This window comes from Sinocyclocheilus anshuiensis, unplaced genomic scaffold (genome assembly GCF_001515605.1).
Source record: "Sinocyclocheilus anshuiensis isolate Anshui unplaced genomic scaffold, SAMN03320099.WGS_v1.1 scaffold726, whole genome shotgun sequence".
NCBI lineage: Eukaryota > Metazoa > Chordata > Actinopteri > Cypriniformes > Cyprinidae > Sinocyclocheilus > Sinocyclocheilus anshuiensis.
In genome coordinates, this window is record NW_015542365.1 from 1,117,675 (window position 1) to 1,129,768 (window position 12,094).

General features: G+C 37.5%; 1 protein-coding gene across 1 annotated transcript in view; it reads right to left on the minus strand.

Moving 5' to 3' along the window:
* LOC107692086 (inactive rhomboid protein 1-like) overlaps positions 1-4,517 on the minus strand; it is a 39,567-nt gene extending 35,050 nt beyond the window's left edge. Inside the window, exon 1 of the mRNA XM_016490987.1 lies at positions 4,295-4,517. The gene's annotated coding sequence lies outside the window, so the exon portion shown is untranslated. The remainder of the gene's footprint in view (positions 1-4,294) is intronic.
* Positions 4,518-12,094: the final 7,577 nt, after the last annotated feature.

Genomic DNA, 12,094 nt, shown 5'->3' on the forward strand with positions numbered 1-12,094 from the left:
CTTTGGCCTGCCTTCACTGAGTGATTTTCTTTTTTTTTAAAAGAAGCATTTTCATCCTCAGTTATGGGCATTAAGTTGATTGCAATAACAATAAATTTAAAGTCAGATCCCAGATGAGGCCTAGAGATACACTAATTAATACAAATGTGGCATCCTTTCAAAAGTGACTATAACATGACAACAGACAGAGACTGGATGGGGTCTGCGGTTTTCTGATAGGACCAGCAGGATTGAAAGAGACACAGAGGAGCAGAGAAAGAGCTGGTTATGCACATATGGGGTTTACTCGCCACAGTCTGCTCTTTCTTCCAAAATCAGCAGCCAGGAAACACAGAAAGAAAGAGAGAATGAAAGAATAAAGGTAAAAATATCACGAATCAAGGTAATTTGATTCTCCACAAGAGCTGTATCATCAGTTTTCATTTAATTTGCTTTTATTTTCATTACTTTTTGTCAGAATGGCATTCTCTCTTGGCAATGCTATTTTGGTGAACATCCAACAAATCCTGATCTATTTTTTCATCTCTTAATTTCCAGACACAATACCCTAGTGCTCAATTAACCTCACAGAAAAGAACTGACCATATCTGGCTGACTGACAGGACTTTTGCCAAATCAAACCAGTAATACTCTAAGGTCTCATAAAACTCTGTTATTCTAACAAAGTAATAATCTAAATTTAGTAATACATATAATTTAGTAATAATGTAATTTACTGAATGGATTGCTCAAAAGGAATTTGGAAGTGAATGCACTCTCTGTGATCTGACAGCTCTTATGTCTCAATTTTTTGTCTAATAGTTTGGGATAGGTCTGAACGAGTCTATACTTCCTGAAAGCAATGCTGCAAGAAAACTTATACAAGAAAGTATGCTTGTATGTGTACAGTATATTTCACACATGAAAAAAGCATTTGAACACTTAATGCACACCTAAAAATGTATGAATGCAAATGCATTAAATAAAATATCAAACCAAACGGTATTTATTTTATTTGGGGTATTAATTTTATTTTAATCTGTCTTTAAAAATAAATGAATCGCTAATTATGAAGATTTACTCTATCTTTAATCTTAATATTTTTAATTGAAACCATACTTTTTTTGGTTTTCGATTCTTTGATGAACAAAAAAGTTAAAAGAACAGTATTTATTCGAAATAGAAATATTTTATAACATTATATTACTCTCACTATTACAGTCACTTTCAATCATAATAATGCATCCTTGCTGAATAAAAGTATTAATTTCTTTCAAAAAATAATCTTACTGACCCCAAATCTCTGAATGGTAGTGTATATGATGCCATTCTGTCAATGCTGTCAAGAAGTGAGCAGGTAATTCAGTTCAATCAGATGCAAAACTGGAGTGTTCCCTGATTACCAAAGACCTTGGGATGAATTTGGAATCTTAAAGGGTTAGTTCACCCAAAAATGAAAATTAGCCCATAAATTACTCACCCTCAAGTCATCCTAGGTGTATAGGTATATATAGACGAATCCAGTCGGAGTTATATTCAAAATTGTCTTTGATCTTTCAAGCTGTTTATTGCCACTCAGCGGGTGTTGCATGCATCAGTCCCAAAGAAGTTAAATAAAGCTAAAGAAGCACCCATCCATAAAAAAAAAGGGTCCCACACGGCTCCGGGGGGGGTGAACAAAGGCCTTCTGTAGTGAATCGATGCGTTTTTGTAAGAAAAATATCCATATTCAAAATGTAATAATGACTTTAATCTAGCTTGCGCTCACTGTTGTACACTGAAGCAGTTCCGGGCGGATGACGTAGGAGTTCAGCGTTGCGCATGCGCAGTTCAGAAGTGACAAACGCGGAAGCACAGGGGAGAGATCAAAACAAAACAACGGTCACTAATTAGAAGTACAAAACGAGGATTTGTAAAGAAGAATGTCGGAGGATTTCGATATAAGCCAAGAGGAGACTGGTTTTCCTTTGCTAAAGTAAGGAAACTTTGCGTCCTTTGCTCCTGTAAACAAACGTTGGTTTTCACGAGATGCGCAGCGCTGACCTCATACCTCATCAGCCCGGAGCTGCTTCCGTGTACAACTGTTGGCGCAAGCTACATTAAAGTGATTATTACGTTTTGAATATGGATATTTTTCTTACAAAAACGCATCGATTCGCTACAGGAGGCCTTTGTTCACCCCCCGGAGCCATGCGAGACACTTTTTTTTATGGATGGGCACTTTTTATTTAACTTCTTTTGGACTGATGCATGCAACACCCGCTGAGTGCCATGAAACAGCTTGAAAGATCAAAGACAATTTTTAATATAACTCTTACTGGATTCGTCTGAAAGAAGAAAGTCATGTACACCTAGGATGACTTGAGGGTGAGTAATTTATGGACTAATTTTCATTTTTGGGTGAACTAACCCTTTAAAAGATTAAAAAGCATAAGCAATAATATGATCTTTTGTAAGGAAGGGGTGTAACAACTTAACATGAGCTCGAGGGAGATGTGTGACAGTCTACTGGAACAAAGCTATACAGTCTGCTGTGATTTCATAATACAAAACCTATTCCAAGAAACAGTCAATTGCTCTGTTTATCTGATGGTGAAATGCTGTTACCAAATTGAGAGAAGCTAGGATATGGTAAAGAGTGTGGATCCAAATCACCCAAGCTTATGATAAATCCACAAATGGGATCATACTACTCGGACACAACAGCCTCATCTCAGGTCAGAACAGAGGAGTTTACCTCACACTGTAACATTCCCAGATGCTTTAGCAGCCAAAAATGCCACTGACATGTACTGTATAAACTGTTAACATGCATGGGAAAGCAACCTATCTTTTTTTGCAGAACAAGGTCTATAAAATGGCCAAGCTCAATATAGAAGTAAATGCCCATATTTATGCAAACCTATGATGTATTAAATGAGATTCAGTGAGCATTGTTGTCACCAGATGGCTGAATCATCTTCACAAAATTCTGCACGCAGCATGCTGTCTCTGTGTCCACTATTAAATAATTATTGATTTTTTAGCAGGCGTTTTAATTGTCAGATACAACGAATGGAAATGCAAGCAACTTCACTGAGGTCCACTGGGAAGGTGAAAAGGTTCTTTTCACCAGGAAACTTAGCACCTGTCCTAACAGCTTGGAGCAGTAGGCCTACTGAGGAATGTGTTCCTGTATTTCCTGGGCTACACTTTCACCTGCACGGCCACTTTAATAGCATCCATGGGCTAAATACTCAGTGCTGCTAGTAAGACAGTAAAAGATAGTCAGTAAAATAGAAGTGAGAATTAATTAATGTGGAAAAAGCTTTCCAAGTCCACTGATTTTTTTTTTTTTTTGTCCAATGTTATTTCTAGAAGTATGCTTTTGATTTGTAGACACTAAAATAAATGAAAGAATGATCAGTTTCAGGGAAGTCACATTTCAATTGACTTTTGCATGTGCACCTTGCACATTCCTGCAGCTGTAACCACTAAAATTTGATGCAACTTTCATAAACATGAAGACAGTTTATTTTCTGTGTTAATTCATAGTTTATGGTGAGGAATTCGATGGCTAAACATAACTGGGGGGGGAAACAAGATTGCTGTCATACCATATGGAGGCTAACAGTAAAAATTCATATGAAACATAAAACAATTCATGAAACAGCAAAAATGTAAAAATATCAAACCATTGATTTGTCAACTATCTTAATTATCATTATAGTTTTTAAAACGTGACAGCTTGCCCCAGCCAGACCTTTATGGGCAATATTCTTGTTTTTAGATCATGGCAGATGGCAAAATACAGTTTAAAATATAAAATATGCTAAAATATAAAACATATATTGTTCATATTGGTTGACATTAGGTTTTTCTGTAGTCTGTTCTTTTGGAACATGGAGAAAAGCCCCTGACTGAGGAGAACCCATGTCCATTAAAGTGACTACAGCAGTGATGCCCGTTACACTTAATCCACCAACTACAGATTATCATGCAGCAAGATTACAGATGCATGCAATCGCTTTGCAAAACCATTTTACACAAGCACATATTCATAGGCTGTGTCCAAAAACCTCGTGAGCTGTGAGGCAGCTCACTAGTTTTAAAGACACAGTCATAATTTCAGAAAACTAATGTGGTATTTCCAATAGCTGCATAACACCACATGCTCAATATGCTGTTCCCTATGAAAACAAATCATTTAGGATGCATTCAGCTGCACGTGAGTGACACACATCCTATTCTCAAACAACAAAGATGCTACCTCTGTTACCATGGGTACAACTTTAAAACTTCAAACGTAAAGAGACTCATTGAAATAAAGCCATACCTTCTGATGGACTTTCAGATCTTAGCAGCTGGGTTTCTTCATTAACCGGCGTTTAGTGTGATGCTTCTTCGCAGAGGAAATATAATGTCAATGCATAACTAAACAGTACGGAAGCAATGTGATTTTACATAGTCAAATCCTAAATCCAAAGTTTGCGACAACGCTGCAGATAAAAGTCATGCTGCTCGCCCCGTAAATTCCCACACTGTGGCTGAAGCCCAGCACAAGGTGGCGAGTTTCAGAGTCTGTAGCTCAGTTTCAAGCTTAAATACGCCCACACGCGCTGAAAGACAGAGTGGGCGGAGACTTCAAAGACGTGCAGATGTTACTAACCAATCAGCGCCACTCATGGGCGTAAAACAGAAGACTACTACTGGTGGAAATGTTGATTCTTTCAAGAGATTCGTTCATTTTCAGTTCGTTCACCAAAATGATTCGTTCAGATTCGTTCACTGATTCGTTCAGTGACCATTTCTTCATATTACATAAATACGCCAGCAGGTGGCGAAAAAGAGTGTCTTATCTGTTATGTCTTAAAGGGGTCCTATTATGCTTTTTCACTTTTTAAATTTGAGTCAGTGTGTAGTGTGTATGTTTGGGCATAAAAAAGATCTAGAAAGTTACAAATCTCAAAGTCCACTCCAAAGGGAGATATTTCGTTTTAAAAATATCCCTTTTCAAATGGCCGACTGACCCGGTACACTCTCATTCATTTCGGTCACGAACAAGATATGTACCAGTTCAGTCATTTAATTCACGAACGAGATGTACCAGTTCATTCAACTCGTTCACGAACGACATGTATCAGTTCGGTCATTTCGTTCATGAACGAGAAGATTTCTCGAATAGCGCCGCGCTGCTGTGGAAGGAGGAATTTCAGTGAACGAGAAATACGAGTCAATGGATTACGTGAACGAGAACGGTTCGTTCACCTAAAAGATTTGTTCAAAAAGAACGATTCGTTCACGAACGTAACAACATTAAAGACTACTGATGTCTTCTTCTAACCGCAAAAGGATGCAGAAACCGCTGTTGTGCGTCATTAATGCAAAAAACACCAAGTGCTAGGCTACATTAGAACAAACATACATTGCCTTGAGATAAAATTAAGATACATCCCTATATTTTAGAACATATTTTCCTCATTATGTGCTCGTAATAAAATCTGGATCTTCATTTGAACCTCTAATATAATTTAACCACAATATAATCGTATCTATAACAAAGTGTACTGTTTATGGATTTTTAATAGAGCTATTCAGTCATGATGTCAATTTGTGGGTCATAATAATTTCCTTGATAATTTCCAATGGGTGTTTAGAATAGCGGGTTGGTTTAAGAGTAAAATAAGGTCTTTGGTTAACATTACTTGATGAAGCTTTGTTCTACACCATACATTATAAATAATTATAGATCAAACGTGAATTCTGAAGCCACTGTTATAAAAAAAAAAAGAAAAAAAAAGTAACCATCAAGTAACTTGATATTTCACATTTTTATACACAAATTGCTAATACATCCAAAACTGCTCCAGAGGAAACCCCCAGCTAATTCTCTTAAAGGTTTTAGGATCACAAACTGAACAGCTGATTAACTTACTCCATGTATTCTTGAACATATATTTTTGAAAGTGTTCAACTTGCACTGAAGAGACCTGTGGTACCACAGAAACCACGGAAATAATCTAATAGAAATGACATTCATGCTTGATATATTAGCCAACATTTTGGATGCGTAGAAGCATTAAGCTGTGCAAGACATCAGCCATAAAGAAATAATTATGTTATTATATATATATGACTTTCACACTCTTCTGATATCTGTGGGTCACATTTTCCCGTTTGCCTTATTGTGTGGAAATATTAAGGTAGAAATCACATCACTTGCAGTTGCGCATGAGGGAAAGTGAAGTGACTCAAAGTGACAGCTCCTCATGTCAGTGTTATTGTGCCGCCATGGACTAAATGATACTGTAATGAGATGTAAAATGTGATCTCTCATCTGTGGATCCAGTTAAGCTGTTTAATTCAAAGTTACAATGATTGCTTTTCAGAACAGAGTCCAAGCCCAGTGTATTCTCTATTGAAGTTGGATACTGCAGCAACCATAATAGGATTGTGCCATAGAGGATAATGAGGATAATGGTGGAAATCTAGAAAGAAAATGCCAGCTATCCAGCAGGAATTCACACACATTCAGAAGATTCAGAGTAATGCTGATAGTGTTATAGGAAAGAAAAGTCGTTTGAGAATATCAGACCGAGCCACTCTTTGTTTGGCTAGAAAACGTTGGACGTAACATCTGGATGGATATGATTTTTTTTTTCCGACAGTGGTGCATGTCTTTAATTCAGACAGGTATACTGCTCCTCCTGGCACAAAAAAACCTCTATGAGACATTTGATGAGAGGAAACAAAAGTAAACAGAGGACCATAGGATTGTCCCTAAAGAACCAGACAACTCTGATCCCTGCGGTGATTGGATCTGCATGTGGATGCATCCTTTTCCCCTTCCTGAAAATGAACAGCATTCCTGCTGCAGGATGGACAATCTTCCGGCTGGAATTTTCCAGTGCTTAGCTTGGGCCCGAACTGCACATTTTAGGCTTATATTTTTCATTTCTGTTTATTCATTAACTTACACACTCTTTTCTTACTGAATTCTCAAAAATAAAAGGAACTCTGGAACAATGAAAAATCATGTTTAGTTCATCTTATTTGCATATGTGCATACATGTACATATGGCAAATACACACTTCTAAAGTCCAATGGAGACCTCTGTTCTGTTCTTGAGTGCTGCAGTTGCTCCTTGCCATTCAATCTCACGCTTTTGTGTGAAGAGGTGTGGAGAGCTTTGATTCCATACATTGATTTGACTGCTTAAGCAACAAAATCAGCCCACAACTGAAAGCAGAACAAATCAGATATGCTGCTCCACATAAGGGCACATTTGCTACACAGAGGAAGCAGAGAAAAGGCACAGATATCTTAGGATCGCCCTTGCAATGAATCAACCCCTGCATGGGGGAGCTATCAGAGATTTAGTGCTCTGTGTTGATGGAGGAATGCAGGTAGAAAGACGAGAGTGCATACATGTCATTAACTCTATCAGCATATGGAAGACATTATGTCCTGACCTGAGATTTAACCCTGTCTGAACCCTGTGTGCTTTCTTGCTTTATGGTTCACTCTCATACGTGGTGTTATGTGCTAATATCTAAAAAAAAAAATTCAGTACCCCGCTGTTGAATCTTTTGAGCCACAGCAAAAGAAATCATATTTTACCTGAACACATTAAAAACACTGCCAATATAATAGCAGTAAACATATATTCTATTGAGTTATCCTTGAGGTCTGCATGTAAAAACAAACAATGTGACAAATAAAGTGCAGTCTCTGTTTCACACACAAATGACTCTTACGAGACAGTTTTTTTTTTTGTTGAATCAAAAACATACAGCACAACCAACATAGCCCTAAATTAATTCTTTAAGATGCATACAGCACAAGTGCACGACCTGTGTAGACCAGTTTCTGAAATGGGCCAGTTCTTTTAATGAATAATAATATTATGAGTATTGGTTTGTATGGAAGCTTGTTTCTGACACTAAATAAAAAAAAAACTAAATTAAAAAAAATGACAGAACTTTTTATTTACTCACAATTGTGAGTTTATATCTCATAATTTTGACTATTTTTCTCAGAATTGCAAGTCTCTATCTCTGCAAGTGGAAAAAGTCTGAATTTTGACGTATAAACTCATTGTGAGATAAAAAGTCATAATTACCTTTTTACATGTTTTCCCCCATGGCTGAAACATGTTTCTATAGAATCAGTCTGAAACACTGTTCTGTGAAATTTATGTAACAGCATTAGCAGCAAGAAAAGTTTTATCTTTATATTTCTAATGCAAGACAATGTAAGCAAAATGGACATTACAAATGAAACATACCTGAGTCATTTATAGCCTTCTTTAGTAATGGTGCCCAGATCCCCCCACCCCTCCCTGACAAACGATAGAAGACATCTGCAAGTTTTGTTTAATGGAATGTATGTAAATATCCACCTCCAGTGCTCTTTTTGTTTTACGGCTTATAAAATATCCTGTTCTATTTTGGTGTGAGAAACTGCTGCAAACAATTCAGTGCATGAGTGTTGAAACTTTTCGAATGAATTGAACTGAATCGAGAAAAAAATCCCTTTGAGCAATTAGATCAAAAGAGAGATTTGCAATCTGTCATCGCTAGTCCTGATCCCGAACAGCTGAGAGAAAACATGACATTATCAGGGAACATCTCAGTTGGATTCAAATCGAAATCAAAGTTAAATTGAGATTTTGTGAATCTGACTTAAACAGAATTTAGTAATCTGTATCTTACCATAGACACCAGAGGCACATTAAAAAAGCTTTAATTTGACTCATGTCATATTAGATATAACATGCAAAGTCTGTGGTATAAAAAATTGTTGTGACAGCAGATATTCTGTCAACTTTTAGAAATCGTTTTGTAAGTGCTAGGCTAAGCATCATGGACTCAAATGGAAATTAAAACAACACTGGAAAACACAGAAACAATGGAGATATGGACATATGAAGATATCTAGTGTCTTCCAAATGTGTCTATCCTCAGAGTAAATGTGAAGCTTGTGTTCAAAACTGACTCATCAGGCACATGTGCTTCAGTTCTTTATGTGACACTTTAAAATCTTATACAAAAGCCATTGAGCCTGTTCCTGTATCGTCAGTCACCTGCCACAATATATCAGGGATTTGAGGTTAAATGTTGTTTTTGTGGTTTCTGTGTCTGCATCCCCACTAACCAATACTGGCAAGCTCTACTGCACCAGTTCTCCAGGCTAAACCAGAAAGAGAATGGAAATTATTACACGTCAGACGGGTAGGTGCTTCCATAGCTCCCCACAAACTCTGTTTATTAGCAGCAAATGAAGACAGCCGGGGACCTAAACACTACTGTTAAACTTGTAGTAGTTCAGGGGCGCCAAGATGATGTTTCATAAATCCTCTACTCTCTAGTTCATTAACTTGGGACCATAAACTGTTCAGAGATGCTTTTGGAAAGTGATATTCTACAGAAGACTACAGAGGGATAAAACAGATGAGAATCTTATATTGATTCTAAAAAAGCCAATAATTATTTTGGAAGCTGAAAGTTATTCACTGAAGTTTAACTGATTAATGATTAAATTAAATGCAACTAACTAATTCTAACCCTTGATTTGAGAAAAAAACTCTTAGTTCTGTCATGACAACTCTCGGAGGGATTGGCATGGTAATGTACATGATGATGTTAATGTATTTGGGCTTGGCGGAACAGATCTGCTACGCTGCTGCGGCAGAGCAAGTACCGAGACTTGCTACTGCCAATGCATCCACAACATGCTGCTGTGAGCATGTAAGAAATATCGCTGCTGCAAATATAACATACATTAAATAACCCCCAGCATACATGAATACATCGTAGCAGATCTATACAGGTGGAACTGGGGAAGATGGAGGGTTTCTGAAGCAAGCTGCAACTGCTATGGCAAGCTCTAGACATATATTTGAATGTTGAGCAGTGAGCTCATTGGCTACCGATACAGGAGAGAACCATTTAGCTGTGCCATGTGATAATGATGTCATTAGGTCAGATTGAGTTAGACCTATCGGACTGCGCCATCTAGAGTTTCATGCCAGAACTCTGTATATCACTGGGAGTTTCCAGAATGGTTTGGTGTTGTTTTACCTGGTGGACCATCATAGTCATGTTGTTCACCAGCAAAAAAACACAAAAAACTACAACCTATGGGGATCACCTGCACACTATAAATGCTTCAAGTTTTCAGAATCATCCCTCTGGCAATTTAAAGGTGCTCAGAGATAAAGTTGGTGTAAGCTGAGTAGAGGAAGTGTTTATCAGGATTTAAAGCTGGGACCCTGTGAACTAGGATGTCGAGGTGAGAGGAATCCCAGGAGTTAATCACAGCTGATGGCAGATTCCTTTTAAACACTGTATTGTATATTACTAAGGTGCATGGACAGGGCTTTTGCATTGCAAATTCACATAGACTGTCCATTGTGAATTGTGTGCAATGTATATGACTGAACAGTCACTACAAAAGCCTTAGGTACACAAGGCATGGTCTCTTGTGACCCATGGCTCTGATTGACTGGATCTCAAAGACCCATATTCCCTTTCATAAAATATTCTTTATAATGTAATATTTTGCAATATTAGTTAAGTGTAAGGTGGTATTGTTAAATCATCATCAGATATTTCAGTAAAACAGGAAACAGAATAACAAAAATGTATAAATGTATTATGTATAGTTCGGCATACAAAAAGAATGCTAATAGACACCTTGATTTTGTTTGGAACATACAAAATAGATGTTCATGGTTTCATCCTTTTGATATTCAAAGCTCGTACCTGCCAGGGAATTCTTTTGAGCAATATCTGCTTTATGCTCATGTTCCTTTCATCTTCATCATCAGATCAATCATGACAGCATGAGCCTGTGAGCAAGATCACAGCTTTTCTATTTCCTCAGATATTATGGTTCCTTTGGGTGGACCGTGTAATCCTGGAGGCATCATGTGGTGTCTGGTTATAATTATCCCTTCAATGACTGCGATTTAAGAAAAAATAGATAAGAGAAATACATAGGCCTATCCATCCTGATGTTTGGCTTTTTAAAAGTTGTTTGATTTTTTCAGTTGGCTAGAAATTGATGTAAAATATATATATATATATATAAAACTCTAATAAGTATGTTTTAAATAGTATTATTGTGATCTTCTACGTACGCTACTGCCAACAGATATACAGACATGCTGCTGTGAGCATGTAAGATGCTGCTGTAGCATGATTAGGCATGCTTAAATCCCTTAGCAGATCTAGACAGGTGGAGCAGGGGGAGGTAGAGGGTTTCAGAGGAACTCTGATAGCACGCTGCAGGACCTGCTTACAGCGAACACTGAGCCAGACTATTTAAATATTGAGCAAGCAATCTAATTGGCTGCCGAATCATCAAAGACCAATCAGCTTGTGCCATGTAGCAAATTATGTGATTGCTAGCAGGTTGTTTGTAAAGAACCTGCCAGCCTGTGCCATGTAGAGTTCAATGACTGAACTAGATATTCATGGCAGAAATAGTAAGATGCTAGTATGTGTCTGTAAAATCTGCATATTCTTTTACTTTGTTTGGAGCTGTTTTCACTGACAAAGCAAAAACAGACCAATATTGTAAAATGTAAGTTGCTAAATATTAACTTCATGTTTACTAAACTGTTGTATAAAATAAATATTACACTCACGATATCTAAATATCAATTTTGCGACTTCATGCCTACAGCTGATTCACTGATACTTTCAAACTGTTCTCTCAATTGTGTGAAATCTTAAATTGGATTATAATTAGTTTAGAGAACAGGCCACTCTATGAACCTTGTTTTTACACACTCTAGTAGTTCCTCTCTACAGCTTCTTAACACTGCCTGTTGCTCACCTACATGCCATGACCACTTCAAAGGTTCCTGTTCCCCTGCAGAGGCCCAGAGCAGGAAGTGCAGCTGGCAGCTGTTCACAGGAGCACTGGAAGGTTTGCTTCTGCTCTCTTGTGTTCGTTCCCCTGTGGCCTTCTAGTTTATGGGGCCAGAAGGGAGTACTAGTTTACAGTAGTCCTCCACCTGATGACATGTCCAAACTCCCTCCGAGAACCTGACTGTGAGATCTGCTTTTCTCCAACAATGTAGCTATGTGGCTTTGTATAATAGTATAATATAAAAATAAACCGCAA